Source organism: Podarcis cretensis (genome assembly GCF_951804945.1).
Source record: "Podarcis cretensis genome assembly, chromosome: 2".
NCBI lineage: Eukaryota > Metazoa > Chordata > Lepidosauria > Squamata > Lacertidae > Podarcis > Podarcis cretensis.
Genome location: NC_137171.1, coordinates 57,958,580 through 57,981,606, shown reverse-complemented (window position 1 = coordinate 57,981,606; position 23,027 = coordinate 57,958,580). Strand labels below are relative to the sequence as shown.

Here is a 23,027-nt window from a genome sequence, read left to right as displayed (position 1 = left end):
AGCAGGATACTGATTATTATTACTGACCAATCTGCTCCTTAATGATTCGGCAAGCATGTTGGTTTTTATAGTAATGAAAACGGAGCTCTTAATCAGGTGATCTGACAAGTGTGCAATTTCCCCAGGAAAATTATGCCAGGCTGAAAATGGGGGTGGGGAAGGAAAACACAAAGGTAAATGTCAACACTAAGCACTAGAACACAGAAACGAATGACAACTAAATAATGCATTTATTCATTTTTCTTATGCTTTGGATCAGAGGAGTGCTCAAAGCCTTAAATGAAGGACTTGATGACATATAAAGATCCCAAGGTTAGGATAGCCTCTCTTGTACCTCAGTGAAGACTAAATGATTGTTTCTTGGGTGTGGAGGGGAGTAGAATAATTAATCCATTTTATAATGTTCTGTGAATAGGACTATGACTGAGGGAAAGCTTAAGGCAAGCATAGGCAACCTTTGGCCCTCCAGCTGTTTTGGACTACAATTCCCAACATTCCTGACCACTGATACTGGTAGCTAGGGATCATGGGAGTTGTAGGCCAAAACATCTGGAGGGCCAAAGGTTGCCTATGCCTGGCTTAAGGCAAAGCCTAGGTAGAAATTTTGGACTTGACAAGGGAGTGTTAATAGCCTGGGATATTCAGGTGATGTGTTTCCATAGTAACCAATTGTTACTCAATCATAGGTAAGTCTTCTGAATGAGATAAATGCAGACTTTGCTGGCCAGGGTGCAAGTTGGATGAGCAGGATGATCTCTGTGCCAATATGGAGCTAGGGTAATAATCAGGCCTAGATGAGGCCTAATACAGTGGAACCAGCTCAGGATCAGGTTGATCCTATTCCACTCACTACTGGCTGCATGGATTCTGTCACTGCCACTTACTACTACTATTTAGTTCATTTCTTCCCTCCCTTTCACCATGAGATCTCAGGGTAGGTTGCAACAATTTAAATATTAAAAGCAGTTTTAAAAGATTCAGTCAAGGTAATAGGATAGGTCCTAAAATATATATCTCAGGTGTCAAAGGCAAGAGGTTGTTTTTGGCATATGATGAAAATTACACAATGAAAGTGTTAGGCACCTATCTGTGGGAAATAAATTCCACAGCTTAAGGGCTGCCACAGAAAATCTCCTCTCTGAAACACTTCTGAGGGCATTGGACCTATCAAGCAGCTGATCTGGTGTGAGGTGGGGTGGTAGTTCCAATGTTAACCTGAACCCACTCCACCCCCACAATTGGAGCCACATGGCAATTTGAGGGGACTGTGCACAGCCCTACTATGTACCTTTCAAATGATGCTCATGGCAGTTAACAGCAATTACATAATACAATATGGAGTTAAAAAAAAGAAACAAACATAAACACAGACAGGTAAGGTGCCAATAAACTGGATAAAAACAACCAGCTAAAACAAATGACAGTATATTTACAAGTGAGCTTATGCAGTGGCGTAGCAAGGTCAGGTGGTACCCGGTGCGAAAAATTTCTTGTCAACCTCCCCCCCCTATTGAAATTATTTAAAGAAGGAAAAATAAGATACAGCTGCAAGTGTTATTTTCTGGTTTATTTACTTAACACTGTGAGCATAAGCACTTAAAACCTTTTTTCGCGATGTGAATTTCTTATGAATGAAGTTTTTTTACTGAATTTTGCAGCTTTGGCTTAATGTACAAATACAAACAAATAGCATGCACATCATGTTTATGTTACCTACCAAACTCAATATTATAGAGAAGAGGATGATCACAATGAATCAGTGAAATAAAAAATGTAACAAAAATAAATTCAGCACAACTAACTCAACAGAATGATGTGGGGTGACTAACTGGCACGGCAGCGGATAGGATTGGTTGTGGGATGAGTGATGATGAGTCACTGGTTGCTTATGTCTTGCTCGAGTACAAACTGCAGAGACAGACTTCAGGGAATCAGCGGAAAGAAACACCCCTTTTCCTTCCTTATCCATACGTTCTCCACTACACAGTGCCAAGTTCAGCCATGTTTTGTTGCGTTTGTTGACTGAACTAAAAAGTTCCAATACGTATTATGTTGACTTGCTGAGGTTAATTAATTGTCAGACAAAGTTATTTAACTTGTTTTCAATATTATTTTTTCAAAAAAGTGTTGTAAGCCCAATTTTATTTTATTTTAAAAACACATATCTTTGCCATTTTGTCACCCCCCTCAGTGATGACGCCTGGGGTGACCCACACCCACCACACACCCCTTCCTACGCCACTGAGCTTATGAAACAAAAGCCAGTCCAAATGAAAAAATATCTCCACCAACCAGAGCAGGGGCTTCTCTCCCTCATGGCTGCCAAATGTGATGGCCTGGGATTTGGACTCAGAGGCTGAACCTGAGGAATCCCAGCCTGCACTGGAGTCCCCGCCTCCAGAACCAGCTGAGCCGGGGCTGGGGCTTGAGCCTGAAGGGTCCTCACCTGTGCTGGATCCTCAGGTGCAGGCACCAGCTGAGTCTGCTCTGGCCCCTGAGATTATGGAGGACCCATTGCCTGTAGGTGCTCCACTCTCAGCCCTGTCAGGGGAAGAGGAGGTTGCCTCTGGGTCTGGTAACCCTCCAGCCTCTCCTGAGCTGCAGAGGCTCAGGGCAGAGAGGCGGAGGGAACTAAGTTCCCGCAGGAGGAGTGCTCGCCTCCAGGCCAGGAGAGGCGAGTCACCTGTGGACTGGGGCCACCCTATGCCTCGGGGCAGATAAAAGCCAGTCAGCCCCAGTCCCAGGTTGTGGGAGCAGCGTTGTTGCTAGCCTGTTCCTGCCTGCACGTCTGCCAGAGTTCCTGACCCCCCCGCCTTGGACCCAGCTACAGCTTTAATGGACAGCCTCCATACCGCACCATCAACCTTGGACTGGACTCAGACCTCGCCTCTCGTTTAGCCCCCCGGGAACAACACACCAAAGAACCGTAGTGGCAGGGTAGTGTGTCTCCCTTGTATTCAGTACAAAATCTGCATGCCCAATGCAGCCTACCTGTTGGGCCCCTGATTTGCTACAAATTAGTAATGCAACCAGAGAAACGAAGGAACAGACCCTTATCTTTCTGAGAAAAAAGGATTGTTCCTCATCTAATGCAGAGCTGGCTTTGAAAGCTTTATTCCTGAAAGCTTTATTCCTGTGTTCTCTGTTGCAACTGGCTGACCCCTCCTTTGCCCACTCTATACCCTTGGTATGAAGAAGCTATAAAAGAGGCAGGAGCAGTAGCCACCACCCCATCAAATTATACAGCTGGGAAAAGGTCAGTGTAGGATGGAAGGGTAGTATAATTCACATGACTGTGAACAGAGTGCCAGGTCAGTGTCTGATTTTTATGCTGAAGGTTCCAAATGTGAGCAGAAAATAGCTCAAAATTGGTTCATTTTCATGACAATCCTGGGGACTCTTATGGGGAGGGGGAGAGGCATTTGTGAATGTAGTCCCATTAATTGTCATATTTCAAAGAACTCAGTATTACCAGGCTATAGTAGGGAACCTTCTGTTTTCAAAATGCCAGTTGCACACATTTTAAATTATAATTTTGAACCTTTTCCCCTGTTAAACTTTACTTAACAACCATCTTCGGTTCCTGTGTTAATGTCAAAGAGCTGGAAGGTATGTCAGATGTGATAATTGCAGGGGGTGGGTGTTAGTGTTGAAACTTGAGGAGGAGGAGGCTCTGAACTTCTTTGATGCAAGTAGTTTGTGTGCATGAAAATAGATACCCCAGATATCCCTTATAGAGATTACACACGCTCCAGGATGTGCCCAGAGGAAGGAGATACAGAAGATGAGTGCTCTAGAAGCCAAGTCTTATGAAGAACTAGAAATAGGATATGTTTAGCCTGGAAAAGATGGTTAAGAGGCAATATGATAGCCATCTTCAATTTTTTGAAGGACTGCCACATAGCTCTGGAATGGAGAACTAAACTCCACCTCTCATCAGCTGCTGCCAGCATGGGTAATAGTCAGGGATGGGAACTGTAGTCCAGCGACATTTGAAGGGCAACTGATTCTCTACTACTAGCATAGATGATAGGGAAAAATGTTTTCAGTTCCTCCAGAGGGTAAGACCTGAACTAATAGATTCAAATCACAAATTCTGAAATTGTTCTATGGGTCCTTGGACCAAAATACAGTGGTGCCTCGGAGGTGGTACATGACACCAGTCAAGCTTGCAAAAATTTATCATTTGCCCGATAATAAATGTTGGAAATGTAAAGAGACGGAAGGTACATTCTTTCACCTTTGGTGGACATGCCCAAAGATTAAGACTTTCTGGGAGATGATCTATAATGAAATGAAAAAGGTATTTAAATATACCTTTCTGAAGAAACCAGAGGCCTTTCTCCTGGGCATTTGGTGTCAAAGAAGGATAGAACTTTCTTTATGTATGCTACAACAGCAGCAAGAATACTTATTGCAAAGTACTAGAAGACACAAGATCTACCCACCCGGGAAGAATGGCAGATGAAGGTGATGGACTACATGGAACTGGCGGAAATGACTGGCAGAATCCGAGACCAGGGAGAAGAGTCGGTGGAGGAAGATTGGAAGAAATTTAAAGACTATCTACAGAAACATTGTAAAATTAATGAATGTTAGAAGGATGTTGGAATGAAGTTATGTGGTTTTAGCAGAAATGTTATAAGGGTTTAGGAAAAAATAGATTGTTAATTGGTGAAAGGAGGGAAAGTAAAGTTACATTATATTAAGATAAATTACAGAACAAAAAGTGGAAAAGATGGAAAGGATTTGCTGAAATAGTTAACTGAACTAGAATACAAAAAAGGGAGGTGTGAGGAGGTCAAGGAAACAAGCAAATGAAAGACAAGTTATGGGAAGATTAGCTGTGTTTTCTCTTCTTCTTCCTCTTCTTTCTTATTGTGATGCGTTGTTTTGTTCTTGTTTGATATGGTGTTTTTACTTTTGCTTTTTGTAAACTTCAATTTTTTTAAAATAAATATTATTTATAAAAAAACAAAAACAAAATACAGTGGTACCTCGGGTTAAGTACTTAATTCATTCCGGAAGTCTGTACTTAACCTGAAACTGTTCTTAACCAGAAGCACCACTTTAGCTAATGGCACCTTCTGCTGCCGCAGCACGATTTCTGTTCTCATCCTGAAGCAAAGTTCTTAACCTGAAGCACTATTTCTGGGTTAGCTGAGTCTGTAACCTGAAGCATATGTAACCCAAGGTACTACTGTAAAGATTTATATTGTTATTAATTACAACAATAGGGATTTAGACCAAACATTGGGAAGAGCAGATTGCCTTAGAAGGTGGTCAACTCTCCTTCATTAGAAATTTTTAACTGGAGATTTGTTGGCCATGTATCAGGGATACAGTAGCAGCTGATATTTTGTATCTTCAGGCATTTCAGCTAGCTGTCAATTTGGTCCCATCCAGCTTTTATGATTCCATGATGCTTCAACCTAGTTTCTATTGCAGAATTTACTCCTCTGAACATTTCCAATGGGACAGAAGTTTACCAGATCCCTTTACCAGTTGATCTTTACCCTACTCAGACCTACCAATTTCAGAACTATGCTGCAGTGGTATGTAACTTAACTTGAGAAAACATGGGGTTTTACAACTGGTATCAAATGTAAATACTATTAGCTTTACAAAGATTCCTCAAAATTTGTGCAGCTGCACTTGAAGTAAAATCAGTAGCTTCATACAGGGCTTAGAATGTTTCTGAATCCCACCCCCAATAAATTTGTCTAAGGATTATAGTTTGTAAGCAGAAGCTGGTATTTCAATGTGGAACAAATGCATTAGGAATCCTACATTTCACATACTCTCTCTTTCCTAATTTTTGAACAGAGGAAGCCTTGAGCATTTGTGGTTTGCAACAAATTTTAATTCCTTGCATTCATTCTGCCCTCCCCACATTCTTGATACCACATGCACATTGACAAAGCCACTCCTGAATTTAGGAGGGGGGTGGTGTTGCGGGCTCACGACCCTGCCCACACTCTCGCGGGGCTGACTCCAGCCCCGCAGGATCAGGGGATTCCCATTACTATTCATCTCCTGCAGCGTCAGCCAATCGGCTGGCGGCAGGGGCGGACCGAGCTAGGGGCACTTAAGGTTGGGGCAGCCCCTGGCTCGCTCCTTTCCCTCCTCTACAGCAGCTGGCTCAGGTGGCGGTTAGGCATTGGCCGGGGTATTGTCATGCAAATGAGATCGGGGGGGGGGGAGGAACGCCATCACCTCCCCCAAATCTTGAAGGGTAGTTCGTTAAAGGACTCCGAGGGGCGTCGCCTCGTCCGAAACCTACGGAGGCTAGGGCCTAAAGCGCGCTCCCGAGCGGTAACCCCTCGGGGAGCGCCTAGGGATGTGCATCTCGGGGGCTCCCCCTGCTGGTGTTTAACCCTTCCCGGTTAGACCGGATAGTCTGTTAGGGCCAATGCCTAAGCCAATACCGCTCTTACCTGTAATCAATAAAGTTGTGGCCATTTTTCGCCCATTAACCTAAATTTCTGGTGTCCGGTGTCTTTATTTACTCCATCTGGGAGGGGGCGGGAATAGCCACGCAAAACATTGTAAAAAGCAGTTATCATGTGATTGCATGTACAGTTCTATCAAGATTCTCTTTGAATTGAGTTTTGCTAACAGAATGGGTGTTCACACCAGTAATACACAGCAAAGAAAGAATGTCAGTACAATTATACCTCCATCTCATTGGTGTTCTTTTTTCTTTTGCAGTGTTTTATCAATGCACATGCTTGCATTGGTAATATATGGTTGTTGGTGGTAGGAAGAATTGAACAAACTATATGAATTGAAAACTGCAGCAAAATTATCCTTCCAGAATTTTAGATACTTTCCTTGCTGTCATGGGAGACTTTGAAGGCACAAACACCAGGAAGCTAGAAAAGAACTTCCTTGCTCCTTTTGAAACAAGAGCAGAATAACAATAGGAAACCCCTGAGTCCACACAGATACAACTAAGTCCAGTGGTATCTGGCCTCATGACTAAGGTATATTATCACAAGATTCACACTGCTTAAACAGGAGCATAATGCAAGGCAAAATGGACCCAGGGAGTAATGTAACTTTGCAGGTTACATGTCAGCTCCTGACAGTATTTTCACCAGGTATCCATTACAAACCAAAACAGAGACAAAGCTTTTGGGTCACCTCAAATGCTCTCTTTTGGAAAGCAAATTTCCAAGGCCACAGGTGGAAGTCTTTTTTTGGTCCTGCCAGAGATCCTTTTAGGTGAAGAGGGATGGAATTGAACCTGAGTCCTTCTGTGTGGAAAACACATGTTCTACCTCTGTGATGTGGACAAATACAAAAGGAGTGTAGGAAGCAGACACAAAATAGGCATCAGTGGAAATCAATAAAAATGAATTCATCTCTACGTGAGAGGCAAAACTACATTGTGCAATGTCTCTATAATCCCTCTGTTATTGGACATACCTGGGTGTCATTGAACATTTTGCAATGCAGTGGTACCTCTGGTTAAGAACTTAATTCGTTCTGGAGGTCCGTTCTTAACTTGAAACTGTTCTTAACCTGAAGCACCACTTTAGCTAATGGGGCCTCCTGCTGCTGCTGTGCAATTTCTGTTCTCATCCTGAAGCAAAGTTCTTAACCTGAGATACTATTTCTGGGTTAGCAGAGTCTGTAACCTGAAGTGTCTGTAACCTGAAGCGTCTGTAACCTGAGGTACCACTTTATATTTATCTGCATGGTAAACCTGGATTTTGTTTGTCTTCAATTTTTGGTTATCAAAAGCTGTTATCCTGGTCACAAGCCTCCCTGAGGACTTGGTTGTTATAGGGTGGCATATAAATACCTGAAATAAATTAAAATAAATATGGTAACCTGCACAAGGTTATATATCACCTGCACAAGGTTGAAGTGCTTCAGTGTGACTGTCTCAATGCATTTGCCTGAATGCAAAAGGTGTACCCTACACAGTACGGGTAAGACAAATGCAGAAAAGGATTTATGGCAGCCCCCAAAGAAATTCCACTCTATTTTTCTCAAAATACTTTAAACTTCCCTTGAAATTCCTTGGAGGTTTGGCTCAAGCAGAACCCTTTGGAGCCACCTCAAATTTTGTGCCAGGTGGAATTTTGGTGTAACTTTAGCCATCTTCAGGCAGGAACAGCATCCAGCCCCCTCCCAGCCACAATTTGTCAGTCTCTTTCTGGTGTCACAGTCACCATGTTGGGCATAAGCTCTTGAAGAAGGGAGCCTGCTTTCTGCATGCTAAGCTCCCTGTACAATTGAGAAGCCTGATCCCCTAGCCTTGGCAGTCGGATTCTATAGACATGCATTACCATGCACTCAGTTACAAGCAGTAATTCAGCTGTTATCAATTGCACCGGGATTGGAGGCTTATAGGAAAACAAGCAAGGCAAACTGTGAGGAAAATGGCAATGAGCTGATTTTTAAAGAAATCTTTATGTTCCCTCTGTATGCTGCTGAGTAAACACATTGAAAATGTATGTGGTTTGATTTTCTATTAGAATTACCTTTGAAAGACTGTTGTTGAAATATCTGAGCCACTCACATAACTGAGTGAGAAAGGAGCGGTCCCATCTTCAGCAAGAGGCCTCAGAGGATTAGCTCATACATAGATGTATATCACTTGAAATCTCATTATTTGATTGGTTAATGCTTAATGAGTTCCAGCTAAACATGTGAATTGGCTCCATTAGAAAACAATAAGGCTCAGGTGATTCAGGGTACTATGCAACTTCTGCCTTGCAGAACTTCAGCAAGCATTTGACCAATGTTGGTTCTCATTCATTCACACTTTCAGACCTGCACTTGATAATACGGTGGCCATCAGGTGACTAATGCAGGCATAGGCAAACTCAGCCCTCCAGATATTTTCAGACTACAACTCCCAGCATCCCTAGCTAACAGACCAGTGGTCAGGGATGATGGGAGTTGTAGTCCCAAAACATCTGGAAGGCCAAGTTTGCCTGTGCCTGGATTAATGGGTATGTGTGTGAAGCAGCCCATAAGAGGCTCATAAACTTTCTAGTTCCTCATTTTTCTTAGATATCTTTCCTCACATATTGAAACACATAATATGCTCCAAAGGCATATGGAAGTCTCTGAGTCCAGTCTGGGGATCAGGATGTAAGAAATTGCCCTAGAAATCTTGGCAGGTATGATTCTTGTTTGATATCATATGGTTAACCAGACTGAGTTTGAGGAAACTGTTTCATGTCATTAAGGAGCTTCTCTGCATGAATTAGCCAGAACCTGCAGCAATATTTAATTACAGAGCGTGGAATCACATGCAGCAAATACTCTCTTTTCTTTGTTATCTTCTGTTTACTTGCCTTCATAATGGCAGTGTCCCACAACTCTCTCTGGAACGGCACCCCATGAGATCTGAGGGGCTGCCAGAAGGAAATCTTCCCCTTCCTCATCGTTCAGTGCAGACACTGAGGTTGAGTTCCGAAGGCCTTCTGGAGGTTCCCTCACTGTGAGAAGTGAAGTTACAGGGAACCAGGCAGAGGGCTTTTTGCAGTAGCACCCTCCCTTTGGAACGCCCTCCCATCAAGGAGATAAACACCTACATGACTTTTAGAAGGCATCTGAAGACAACCCTGTATAGGGTGGTTTTTTGTTTGTTTTTCAAATGCTTGATGTCTCACTGTGTTTTTATATTTTCTTGGAAGCCACACAGTGTGGCTGGGGCAACCCAGTCAGATGGGCAGGGAACAATTATTATTATTATTATTATTATTATTATTATTATTATTATTACACTGGAAACATTTTCTGTTTGTGCACTTCATGCTGATTGGGGCAGATAGGAGTTGTGGTTCAAAACATCTGGAGGGTGACAGGTTTGTTGAGGCTGACATGGAGTCCCAGTCATAAACCCAGCCAGGGATGCCAACTTGAATAAAATATTGTTGGGGCCCAGGTAAGCCCCGCCCTGCATAACTGATCACATGACGCAGTGCACACACAACATTTGAATGGGGATGCCCAGTCCCCTCAAATATTTTATCGTAGGAGCCAAAGCCCCCACGGCCCCTAGGAGTTGGCTCCTATGAACTCAGCCTTGAAACAGTACCACTCATAATATTGTAGCATATTTGTGTGTGCACATGTGTGTCTTTGTCTGTGAAATATGCCTTTGTTTTCTTTCAGATGCTACATAAAAAATTAAAAAAAGTAAAAAGCATTTTTTGTGTGCTTTTAGTGGCTGATGTGTTACGGTAAGTCATTTTTTGGTGTTTTAAATTGTGCTATGTGTGTAATTTATTATAATTACTGGTATTTTACTGTTTTGATTATTATGTATTGTGTCCCTATATTAACTTATTTTTTTAATGAACTGTCCTATGATCACTTTAGGTGAAGGGTGGTTTAGAAATTTCTTAAACAATAAACAAATAAAATAAAACTTTGATGCCTTAATAGATGGATCTGCGTAGTTTTTGCCTAGTTTCCAAAACTGGGAAAGTCAGCCAACTGTGCCTCATTCATAGTTTAATTTCCCTTGCAATTTAGGAATCATTCCCCACCCTCCAAATTATGATAGGGACGCCTCTGAACAGAATAGCCACATGACACCTCCTGTAATTCACATGCTAGTGAGTATGCAGTAAATTAAGATACAGAACAAAAGCTGAATGGTAGACTAATGCAATTACCAGGCAGCTATTCTTATTGGGACAACATCCTACCTAATAACATGTTATTTATAGTCTTTAATTTTATCAGAATAAAAAGCCTTGATTAAAATAGGCTTTTAATTTCCGTTATTTAGAGCCTTTCAAATGAACCCCCTAAAATACAAATATTCAAAATGTAGTTAGAATGTGTGAACAATTAATGTTAGCAAACCAGTATTAACTGGCACAATGCCTGTATGACATGAATGTTTCTTCCACCTATTCCACTGCCATTAAAGGATCACTGATAATAATAATGATAATAATTTTTTTCATTTATATCCCGCCCATCTGGCCACGTTTCCCCAGCCACTCAGGGCATCTTACAACATATATAAAAACAGAACAAAACATCAAACATCAAACAAAATATCCTATACAAGCAACAAACAACTCAATAAATCAATAGAAACCAATAATAACAATAACAACAATAACAATTATAACAAAAAGTTTGCAGTTATAGCCTAATTAAAATAACCACCAACCCCAAGTAAACATTTAACCAACACCAACCTGACAAAAACAAAACAGGAACCAAAATTAGAACCATTTTAAACATTTTAAACATTTTAGCCAGTTGCCCCAACCCAAGCGTTTTTCCAGCAATGTCCCAGGAGCCTCTCAGGAGCCTCTTTTAGCTGTTCAAGGCGAGTCTGTTCTTTCCTACTAATTTATGATTAAATCAATGATGGTCAAATAGTGCTTACAGCAGGCATCCCCAAACTTGGCCCTCCAGCTGTTTTGGGACTACAATTCCTATCATCCCTGACCTGTTAGCTAGGGATGGTCCTGTTAGCTAGGGATGATGGGAGTTGTAGTCCTAAAACAGCTGGAGGGCCAAATTTGGGGATGCCTGGCTTACAGTGTTCAGTGGTTATGTTAATGCAGAAGGCAATGGCCAGTTCCCCAAAGTAAGCATTTAAATTGATTTTGACCCATTTATTATTATTTAACATCCCTGTTTAGGAATGCAATACGGCCAAAGTATACCAGCAGAAATGCCTCCCCCTATAGAGATGTAATCTGTTAGAACATCTGGGGATGTTGTTTCAAGTGTCATCTTTCTAAGATGCTAAATCAATGGGTGTCTTCCATAAGAGCTATGACCCATTTAGTCCAGCAGGACCTGAGCACCAGAGCAGTCTCCACTTCTGTGCTTTCCAGCAACTGGTATTTGGAAACATTGGAGCCATCAAGTATAATAGCCATGCATAGTCTTCTTGTCCACGAATTTAAAGCCTTCACGGATGGTAGCCATCATTGCCTCCTGGGGTAGCAAGGTCCATAGTTTAACTATGTGTCACCACATCTCTGTACCTGAACCTGAACTGAGGAATATCTGTGCTTGAATTACAAGGAGACTAGGAGGAAATCCATATGTTTCATGCTGAACTCCTAAACTAGTGTTTTAGAAAGCTTAAAATGGAATCATGATTTGGAAGAAATCAGAGAGTCAGGCTTTAGAATCTCATCAAGGTCTCCTATTTTTTTCTCCTGTAATTTGAGCACTGCAAACTATATTCCCCAAGAGGAAGGCAAAGCCACAAGACTGCTGGAGTTTAGACACAAGGGAAACCCTTTTAAAATTATTATCTCAGTCTCGTACCATCCCAGGTTCAGTCCCTGGCATCTCCAGCTAGGGCTAGGAGTGCCCCCGATCTAAAACCCAGGAGAGCCTCTGCCATTCAATATAAACCAGAGGTGGGTAAACTTTAACCATACAGATGTTTCCGAACTACAACATCCACCGTCCCTGATCATTGGCCAAGCTGGGTAGGGAAGATGTAGTTCAGCAAGAGCTGGAGGACCACAGGTTCCCGACTCATGATGTCAGCTGAGCTAGATGGACCAATAGTCTGATTCAGTACAAGGCAGCTTCCTATCTTTGTAAAGCTATGCAGTCAGGATCGATAATAAAATAAAAAAATTCCTTCCAGTAGCACCTTAGAGACTAACTAAGTTTATTATTGGTATGAGCTTTCGTGTGCATGCACATCTGGTATCTGAAGAAGTGTGCATGCACACGAAAGCTCATACCAATAACAAACTTAGTTGGTCTCTAAGGTGCTACTGAAAGGAATTTTTTTATTTTGTTTTGACTACGGCAGACCAACATGGCTACCTACCTGTAACTAGGATCGATAATGGCCACCACAATGTGGTGCTGATAACACCAAGGTTGCAGGTTTGATCCCTGTATGGGGCAGCTGCAGGGGGTTGGACCAGATGACCCTCAGAGTCCCTTCCAACTCTGATTCTATATGGACTGATGCATGGAGGAATATACCTTATGGCATAAGGTTGCATTACATCTTTATTCCTTTGGCCACTATATATTTATTTATTTTTCTCTTGCAGACAGTTGTTGACCCTGAGGTGGTAAAATAAGCAGGCACACAAGTACTGTATATCATTTCTATGCCCTTGGGAATGAGGCAGTCTATTGCAATAAATCCCAGACTCTTATGTGATGAAAAACTAACAATGGTCCCTTGTTACAGCTCCTTTAAAATGTTATCATGAATCAATGAAGTATTCAGCCTTAACCGAGGGAGGGGTGAAGGTACATAAATCAGGGATTCTTAAAACACAGAGAAAATAAGGAGTTGTCATGCTTCATATACAAAATGTGGTTCTTCAGAGCACCTTGCATTTGAATATTTTTCCTGGATACCTTTTGCTTACATTTCACTTTTAATCAAGATAGCCGAGTGTAACCTGAAACAAGACCTTTCTCTCACGCTAAGCTTAATGATCCTTTTTAATATCAGTACAGTTTGATTTCTTCTAGCTATCTGCTGTGTCCCTTCAGCCTTGAAGCATTAAACATGTGATTAAGAAAGACTTTGGGGCATGGTTCACAAATTAACCAAAAGGCACAGTGAAGCTCTATATTCACCCAGCATGAAATAGAAAGCTAATCAAATCAGATTATTATATTAGATTATTATATTACAATTATATCAGATTATTATATTAAGCTGGTAAACAATTAGATGAATTAATGCTACCTTACCTTCAACATAGTCCTTCAAGATGAACAGCTGATTTTTCTTTCTTCTTGCAGAACTCCAACTTCTGCTTGTAAGTTATTTGTACAAGATTATTTAGAAGAATTTAAGTTGCTCTGAAATTGATTTTTTGAACTGCCTTTGATATCATGAACCATCTGTTGTGTCACATACTTGAATCAAAATATTCAGATGCTCCCTTCCTCAATGAGACTGAAAGAATTTCATCTATGACCTCCAGCACTGAAAATTTTTGATGTTTCTTTTCAAAAGCTGGTTTGTCTTCATGTATTGTTAATATTCAGTAAAAGCAATAAGTACAGCAGAAATCTATAGAAAATTGTGACCTCTTTTTTCATCCTTCCATAGTTCATCCTGAGAATTTTTTTTATTTCCAAAATGTTTATTTCTACGAAGAACTGCTACAGCTGTAGTTTACATTTGAGAAGAACTTTTAAAACTAATGTGAAATGTGAAAAATGCATGTTTGAAATTGAAAAACACCCGTAAAGAGCATCTGTCAACATTACATTCCTATTCCATTAATCCAGGGAAGATTTGGAGCTTTTCCTCCCACTAAGAAGTACAGTGGTACCTCGGGTTAAGTACTTAATTCGTTCCGGAGGTCCATACTTAACCTGAAACTGTTCTTAACCTGAAGCACCACTTTAGCTAATGGGGCCTCCTGCTGCTGCGCCGCCGGAGCACGATTTCTGTTCTCATCCTGAAGCAAAGTTCTTAACCTGAAGCACTATTTCTGGGTTAGCCGAGTCTGTAACCTGAAGCGTATGTAACCCGAGGTACCACTGTATAAGCTAAACAAGCTATAGCTTAGGGCCCCACTCTCTTGCCCCTCCCCCAATTCACTATTAATATACTTCTTAATTGTCCAGTAGCACCTTATAGACCAACTAAGTTTGTTCTGCTATAAGCTTTTGTGTGCATGCACACGTCTTCAGATATCTGGTATCTAAACAACCTTAGTTGATCTATAAGGTGCTACTGGACAATTTTTTATTTTTTTATTTTTATTTTGACTGCGTCAGATCAACATGGCTATCTACCTGAATATACTTCTTCTTAATTGTATTTCAGTTCAACAATTACTTTGATAAAATACATATTTTGTTATGTGCAAATGGCTTTAGATACCTATTAGGTCCATAAATTACCATATAGCATATATTCAACAACAAAAACCAGAGACAATTTGTTGTTGACAAAGGACAGCTGGACGTATAAAGGGCCCCATTACCTTCAGTAGCTTAGGGCCTCATCAAACCTAAATCCGGCCCTGTGTGTGAAGCTGCTATTATAAAAAAGCTGGTATGCTAGAAGTCATACCAGCCAGGAAGCGACACAAGAACTTTGTCTCTCTTGGGGCTTGCCCACACTTCTGGTTGTCCCGCACCTAGAAAGCATGGGTCCGAGCAGTTTTCCGCTTGTCCCATGCTTTCTAGCCAGAGGTCCGAGCAGTTTTCTGTTTGCCCCACTGCTTTCCCTGGGAAAACGTGCTTTTTAGCATGTCAATCCATGGAAAAAATGATTAAAGTTTAATCCGATTCAGCAGTAACGATCAGGTTTCCCTGGGAGGAAGTAGCCAGACAAGAGGACAAGAAAGCGGTCTGAATGAGCCCTTACCAAAGCAGAAACTCTCTAACATACAACTAAGTGCAGTGTCGCCTAGTGACTAACCACATAATGACACTATCCATATAGCTGCCCTTGAGAATGAAGATTTAAGCTGTGCAAAAAAACCCTGCAGAGATATAAAGTACCAAATTAATTATAAGAGGTGCCATTCAACAAAATGTTACTCAGGGTAGACCTATTTAAATTCATGAACATTACTAAGTTAGGTCCATTAATTTCAGTAGGTTTGCTCTGAATAAAGTGGTACAATTCCACCTGTTGGCATTTCGTGGACGTATAAGCATAATCCTGAATAGTGTGTTGATGACAACAGTAAGAAACTACAGTACAGTTAATTCTGGAAGAAGATCTACAAAGTAATAACTTTGCAATTTACAGTCACCAAGTCAGCACCCATCATAGTCCAGTTCAAACTTGGAGTAGGTTCACTTTAAGTGCAACTTATAACTGAAAGTGTAGCTCCAAACTCTGCCCATTCAAATGAATGTTTAAAGACAATCATACACAGAAGGATAGTCTGGAAATTAATACCATTGATTAATAGCTCTATGTAGATCATGGGTGCCTATAGTCATGAATTCTTCTTGGGGAGAGTGTTATTCAGTGGAGCATGTAATGTAAAATGCACAGCTCTTTCTAGCACATTACTTTTTCCATTTGATTTATCCTTTTCGGTTGCCAATTTGATTTCTAATTAAAATAAAGCAACCCATAATATTAATTTAGCTATATTAAAATGCCATCAGAACATCCTGTTTATCTTCGTTAATGTTGCTCTCCCAAAATATAAACACATACTTTTCATTTCTTTTTCAGATCGTATGTTAACGCAGGAATTAAACTGTGTTTATTTTTGCAGTTACATCACAGCCGATAACCGTGGCCCTTCCCACTTCTTTTGCTCCCTTTTTCTGTAGAATGGTGGGAAAAGCAACAAATATTAAGATTCACCAGCTTCCAAAGGTTCTGAAAGGGGTCAAGAAAACAGGTTGCAAAAATACTGTACTCAAGGTAACATTCAGATTCACTCAAAGCATCCCCATCATCCCTCCTTGTAAACAGGTCTCCACTGGTGAAGATGAACTGCAAGCAGGTAGAAGGATATTATTCATTGAAAAATCAAATGTTGCAGAAACATTTAATCTTTAAATCTTGTTCTCTGTTCTGACAGTCCTTAATTATACATATGCCATCTGGAACGATGAAAAGGTCTTGACTTCCCTCTAACAAAGTGTTTGATTCATTTTCCAGAAGATGCTTGCATGATTTTCAAACCAAGTGGAAGCAACCTGCAGTTCAGCAAGCATCTTTGAACAAAAGGGAAGGCAGGTTCTTTTCCTGAGAGCAAAGGAAAACTCAGAAGTATACATGGGAAGATATTCATGATTTCAAAGGGAAAAATCTTAAAAACTCACAGAGCACAATCCTTGCACCCATTAATATGGACTGGACAGGACTCCAGTCAAGTCCCCCTGTGCTAGTGGACCCTGGAGGTGCCAGCACTGGCGATCTCTTCCACTGTAGTCAGTGGTTCTAGAGATAGAGTCAGAAGGACTCCAAACAGAAACTGAGGTGAGAGATCTAGTGCAACTCCTTAGCTGGAGTGTTGTTTTCAGTACTGAGCATCTAGATGCAAGAACTACCTGTTGCAGCCAGTAGCAGTCAGTGAGATAAAGAAGTGCTACAGAACGTCCTTCCTAACTTCCTCCAGCCTACCTGGGCAGTGCTGAGATGGGGCATAGTGCTGGCAAGGTTGGGACTGCATGGACATACTGGTGGGAGTGTTGGATTGCTTCTCTGGCTACCACCCTGCACCACCTCTGTGCAGTCCAGATAAGGAACAGTAACATTGAGAAGGCACTCCATGACACTGCTATTTGCAGCTTTTCATCTTTACTCATCATTGGCCCTGGGTCTCTCTTGGCTTGCCCCAAGAGATGGTGAAGAGTTCTACTTCTGCTTGTCGAGTGTCACATATTACTGCTTTCCCCGCCACGTCTACAGTGGTTAAATTTGCTTTTCTGTGGAACAAACCAGACACGACATAGGAAGTACGGGCTGGATAGGAACCACTACAGGAACTGCACCATGGTCCTGATCATACATCCCCCCATCCCAAGTCACTGCTGCTGCGCGTTTGCCATTTGCAACACAAAGAACGCTCTCGTTTCCTTTCCGTGTGGGCAGCAGGCAAGCAAGAGATCATTCCTCTTGGGATCAAAGGGTGGAGCAAATGATTAGGGTTTTCTCCCCAATCTATAGCCTCACTTTGACTATCAAAGGTTAGCAGCGGTTACTGGCCTTGATGGCTTGGCTTTCCCTCCACTGTCAGAGGCAACAACTGTTTTGCCAAATGCAAGGTGGGTCTTTTAAAATTAGATTCAGAAGCAATACAAATGCAAGTGGGTGAGAGGATTACAGATTTTATTCCGAACAGCAAGCAAAATATACATTACAGTGGCGCTTCAATCTGCCACTGAGGAGCCCTGAAGAAGTGGCAAAGTGTCCCCCAGATAGACTTGATGCATAGCACTGCAGCCAATATCTATGAGGAGCTCCTGACTGACATGCCCCGAAACTAGATATTTTATAGATCTGTGTCCTGTTGGGCTAATACTGGCTCAACCAGAGCTACTCTACATCAAAAGTCAAAAGTCAGACTTAAACATTATGGTAATATAGGTCACTATATTCCACAGTCTCCAAAGTCCATTCCCCCCCCACTTTCCAGCATTTTTCCAGAGAGCATGCTTTTATTGACCCTCACCTGTTATGGTGCCACCATCAGTGCCAGTAAACTGCTGCATCTGGAGTTGCCCATTGGGTACAGATGCTTTCAGTGCTTTGTGCATTATACAATGTCCCCCTTATGTTTGGTGCTGCCGGATAATATTTTAATACATCATAAAAGGGAATAAAGGGCTAAATAAACAACCCATTATAAGAGGGAAACAATGTTCTGAAAAGGGAGGAACAATTGATCTTTGATAGACGAACGCTGCTTTCTTCTAAATCAGAATCTTTATTAATGAGGACTGAGCAAAGTATCAAGCAGTACTCTTAGCCCGACTTCACTTACATGAAAATTTCCGAATTGATTCAAGCGTTTAATAAGTTTGTCTTTTAAGTCTGAACTTGAAAGGTTATCCAGCTAATATCTCCTTTGAACATTTCAGCTTGTAAAGGCATCATAGTTTGCATCTAATTCAAATATCTTTTTGTTCCCAGTGCTTAAGCAAAATGAAGTACTTTATGGATTTGGGAATGTGTTGTAATTTGAAACTTGTAGATTGCTAAGCTGCTTTGATAGTTCAGAAAAGTCTCCACTAGAAGAATGAAACTGAAGAAGCAAACTAATTAATAAAAGACTTGTTTGAACTATGGGGACCCTTTTATCAGAAAGGAAAAGGACTGATTCTTCTTCCCCTCTACTTTGAAACAGACAATTATTTTTGCTAACTGATAGGTTTACTATGTTGAAAGAGTGCATAAATTCGTTAGCTAGCTGCTTCCTTGTTCCTACTGATTGCATGCCAGGCTATAGTTGGGAAAGAGAAGGGAAACGAGATAGATTTAAAATACTGCGAGAGAGTTGTAGAAAAAGTATTTTGCTCTTATACATTCATTTCATTCATTATGAACTGTGTGCTGATTGCAACCATTGTTCTATTAGGAGCAATTTTATGTAAGAAACCAAACCCATGCTCCATGATTCATGCATCTGAGCTAAACAATGAGACACAACTTCAAGAATCTCTAGATGAAATACTTAGTGGCAAACCGCTTGCAGATCAAATCAAAAAGAGAGAAATGTGCAAGAGTAATGAATGAAACAGTTAAAATCATTTGTGCAGCCACTGAAGTCTTCATCCTCTAATCCTCCCTGCCCACCATCACTTTTGTCTGATTTAATATGGTGCCAGGGAAGGAAGAAAAACTTATTCACTTTCTTGATGTCTCATTTAAGCCCAATTGCTTTGCTGGGATGTGCAGTGTTAGTATATCAGGTTACAGATGGGTGAATCTGTCAATTTCGGTTTCTTGCTTGTCCGTTCATCTCATTTCTGCATTTGAAATAGGATCAATGGGTATTTCGAAATTCAAAAGTAGCAAAAGTTAGCTGCATATCCTCAAAGCTGCTCCACCTCAAGGAGCAAAATGTCTTTAGGCCACTTCTGCCATCTTGTGATTTTTATTTGACATGCCAACCCTATAAATAAACAATTTAACAAAATAAATGGGAAAACCCTTATTTCTTCAATAGGGTCATAAGAACCAACAGGATGAAAACTGTGGGGATTACTGACAAAAATGTACTCTTTTCCAGGACAATTTGGGAAAGGGAAAACAGGATGATGTCTACACCCAGAAAGATTTTTGTCACCCTGGTTTATTGGGGCAAAACTAGACATGACATTAAATGTGTTTTTGTGTTTCAAATGGAGGATTTTATTTTATTTTTAATTCAAATTGCATCAGCAGCAGGGTTGATAATTAATAGGACTGGAGCAGGCATGGAGATGAAATTTAACCCTTTCCTCCTTGGCTATAGGCCTAAGGAAAATCTCTCATATGAAATTAGTAATTGTTTTGGTGTCAATGAGGGATTTCCTCCAAAAGGAAGAAGAGGGTTTTCCTCAGGAGTCAAGCAGGGAAGAAAAGGGTTAGATTCCACTTCTGCTTTTGTTTTTACGCCCCCCCCCCCCATGTTGGTACAGTTTGCATTAAAATACAGTTTTTTAACATCAAGTGTAGTTTGGTCTCAGTGTGAAGGACAGAAACCTGGTTTATGTAAAGGTCTCAGGCATATATATTCCTCTTCACTTGTGTGTACTGTGTCTAAGTGAGGCAGACTGAGAGGTTCAGGATGTTTGTGATGGTGAGAGGTTTGCTAAATATATATATATATATTCACTGAGGCAAAGAAAATGGACATAGCCATTAATTAGTAAAGAAGTAAGTCTCAAATTACGTGCAAGCATTAAGGTTGTTTCAGTGAATGCTAGGAAATTATGATGAACATAAAGGCAGCTCTTCTGCATTCAAGGAACTAAATGTCTTGAGATATTAAAGCAAAACAGCTTTGGTTTTGAAACTGATTTTTTTAAAAAAGTTGAAGAAAAATTGCTAATGGTTTTAGGACTCCATTATGGATATCTATAAAAAGAAATCAAACATGCTTCTGATTGGACTCAACAGATTTGCATATGACTGGGATGCCTGCAGATCCTAGTAAAGGAAATAGCATCCATGCAACAATGCAGAATGCCTAATGCTCCTTAGATTCTTTAAAAAACATCACAGGGTATAATGGGACATTGAAACATGAGAATCCATCAGGGCACTGGTCTGATGCCAGAAGGGAGCGGACAGCAGCAGGAAGGCGTTAAGTGGATTTCAGTTCTCCTAAAATGGTGATTGAAGTCCAGCATGACAAAGTCATGTTGATTCTCAATTCACTACAGTGCAGCTTTTCAAAATGTACTAATTAAATGGGGCGGAAACAAGCCTTAGAACTCATCATCTTGGCACATAGTGGGCACAATTATGGGAAGAAACGTTGGGGTCACTGAATTAAATGCACAAGACCATTGCAAATTTCAGGCAAAGACTCTCCTCCTGCAAGAGAGGGGAGTGGTTGTGGTCAGGAGCCGGACTCTGCCTCAAGCAGGGGGCGTTAGCCCCCTGCCTCCCACTCACCTGGCTGGTGCCCACGCCCACGGGCAGGCACCCAACCAGGTGCCTGCAAGGGGGTGTGTTTAACAGCCTAAATTGCTGCGGCACCAGCCTTCCGGCCTCACTTTTCGTTGTCCCATTGCGAGTCACCCACCCTCCACTCCCTTAGAGCTCAGGGTCTCAGTTTTCTTTTGGCCTTGCTATGGACCTTAGGTTGGTCGCCCTGGTTGTCCAGGGGGCCTGGTAGGAATTTTTCCATTTGGCATTAGGCTTTTTGGTTTTTTCGCCTACCTCGTAGCAATAGTCACAACTTTCGTGGTATTGGTGGGTAGGTTAGGCATTGGAATAATGTGTTGTGGTGTGTCGAAGGGCTAGGTGTGGCCATCGCCTGTGCCTTCAATTTTGGGTATTCCGTTAAAGGAATCCGGCGGTCGTGTATTCTGTCTGATGCCTGCGTGGCGGGAGGCCATGGCACGACCCTCGGTGACATCAGGGGAGAGCTTATAGTTGGATTAGCATCAACAGGCTCCACCTACTGGTGAATAAACCCCCCTGTTTTAGACTCACCCCTCTCTGAGGGGGTGGAGTCAGCTGACGTAATCCAATGCCTAAGCCAATACCTTTTCACTTGCTGTAATCAATAAAGTTGTGGCCTTTTCTTGCCCATTAACCTTATATCATGTGTCCTTGTGTTTTCATTCCACTACCCGGGTATCGGGTCCTCGAACCACAAATGATGGCTTTCAGAAGCTTCTAAACATGGCAGCAAAGGGGCTATCACAAAAGGTTGTTGATTAATTAAATTAGTATACCACCCTTTAGTCAAAGATCACAGGGAGATTCACAACATAAAAATACCGAATGAGATCACAGAATACACAAAAGGGACGGGGACAAATTAAAAAAACCTAAACCAATAAGGTAAATGAGGGTAGCCTTCTTTATGCACCTTGTAACTCCAGCACACATGGTCAAACCTCGAGTATACTTGCCTCATCACACACTGAACTCACTAGACAAGGAATTGTACATAGAGTAGTATAACTAATTGCTTATGAAATGGATTTTACATTAGCTAATGGAGTTTGGATGCAAATGAAAGTAACAAAGATAATTAAAGCTGGCTTCAAATGTGTACTTAGCACATGGCGCTGTGGGTTAAAGCCTCAGCGCCTAGGACTTGCCGGTCGAAAGGTTGGCGGTTCGAATCCCTGCGGCGGGGTGCGCTCCCGCTGCTCGGTCCCAGCGCCTGCCAACCTAGCTGTTCGAAAGCACCTCCAGGTGCAAGTAGATAAATAGGGACCGCTTACCAGAGGGAAGGTAAACGGCGTTTCCGTGTGCGGCTCTGGCTCGCCAGAGCAGCGATGTCACGCTGGCCACGTGACCCGGAAGTGTCTCCGGACAGCGCTGGCCCCTGGCCTCTTAAGTGAGATGGGCGCACAACCCCAGAGTCTGTCAAGACTGGCCCGTACGGGCAGGGGTACCTTTACCTTTACCTTTAAGATTCATGTGCCGGCTTACAAAATGCACAGTTCCAGCGTGACATTGTATCTCACGTTTTGCTTCTTCTTCTTTGACATCTCAGTGCATATCTGCAGTTCATAGGCCAGTCACTAGCCTTTGATTAATTGTGGGGCTGGGCCAGCATAGGACATTTTGGAACATGAGGTATAGTAACCCCGTCATAGTAAAACAAATAAAGGCAAGTCTAAGTATGAAGGTAAGGGCTTAATCGGTCAAGGCAGCGGTGCTGTTGGTCAGAAGGAGAGCTGAACTGGGAGCAGGCTGGGTTGTATTCCCCTTGAAAGACCAATCAGGTCTGTAGCTTGCTTCCGGTCCCAGTTCCACTCCCAGTGGCAGACAGGCTTGGAGTGCTTTGGCACAGTTGCACCCTATTCTGAATAAAGCAGACCTGGTCAACTGTGACACATCCCCAATCCACTGAATTACTGAAATGCACTCTGTGTGAGGCTGCCTCTAAAAGCCATTCTGAAACGTCATTTGACTTCCACATCAT

The 23,027-nt window shown here is 41.8% G+C and overlaps 1 long non-coding RNA gene across 1 annotated transcript; it reads left to right on the top strand.

Moving 5' to 3' along the window:
• Nucleotides 1-731: 731 nt before the first annotated feature.
• On the top strand, nucleotides 732-7,389 carry LOC307205170. The gene is made up of 2 exons (XR_013833936.1): nucleotides 732-934; nucleotides 6,712-7,389. It is a non-coding gene; the product is annotated as an uncharacterized lncRNA (long non-coding RNA).
• The last annotated feature ends 15,638 nt before the right edge of the window (nucleotides 7,390-23,027 follow it).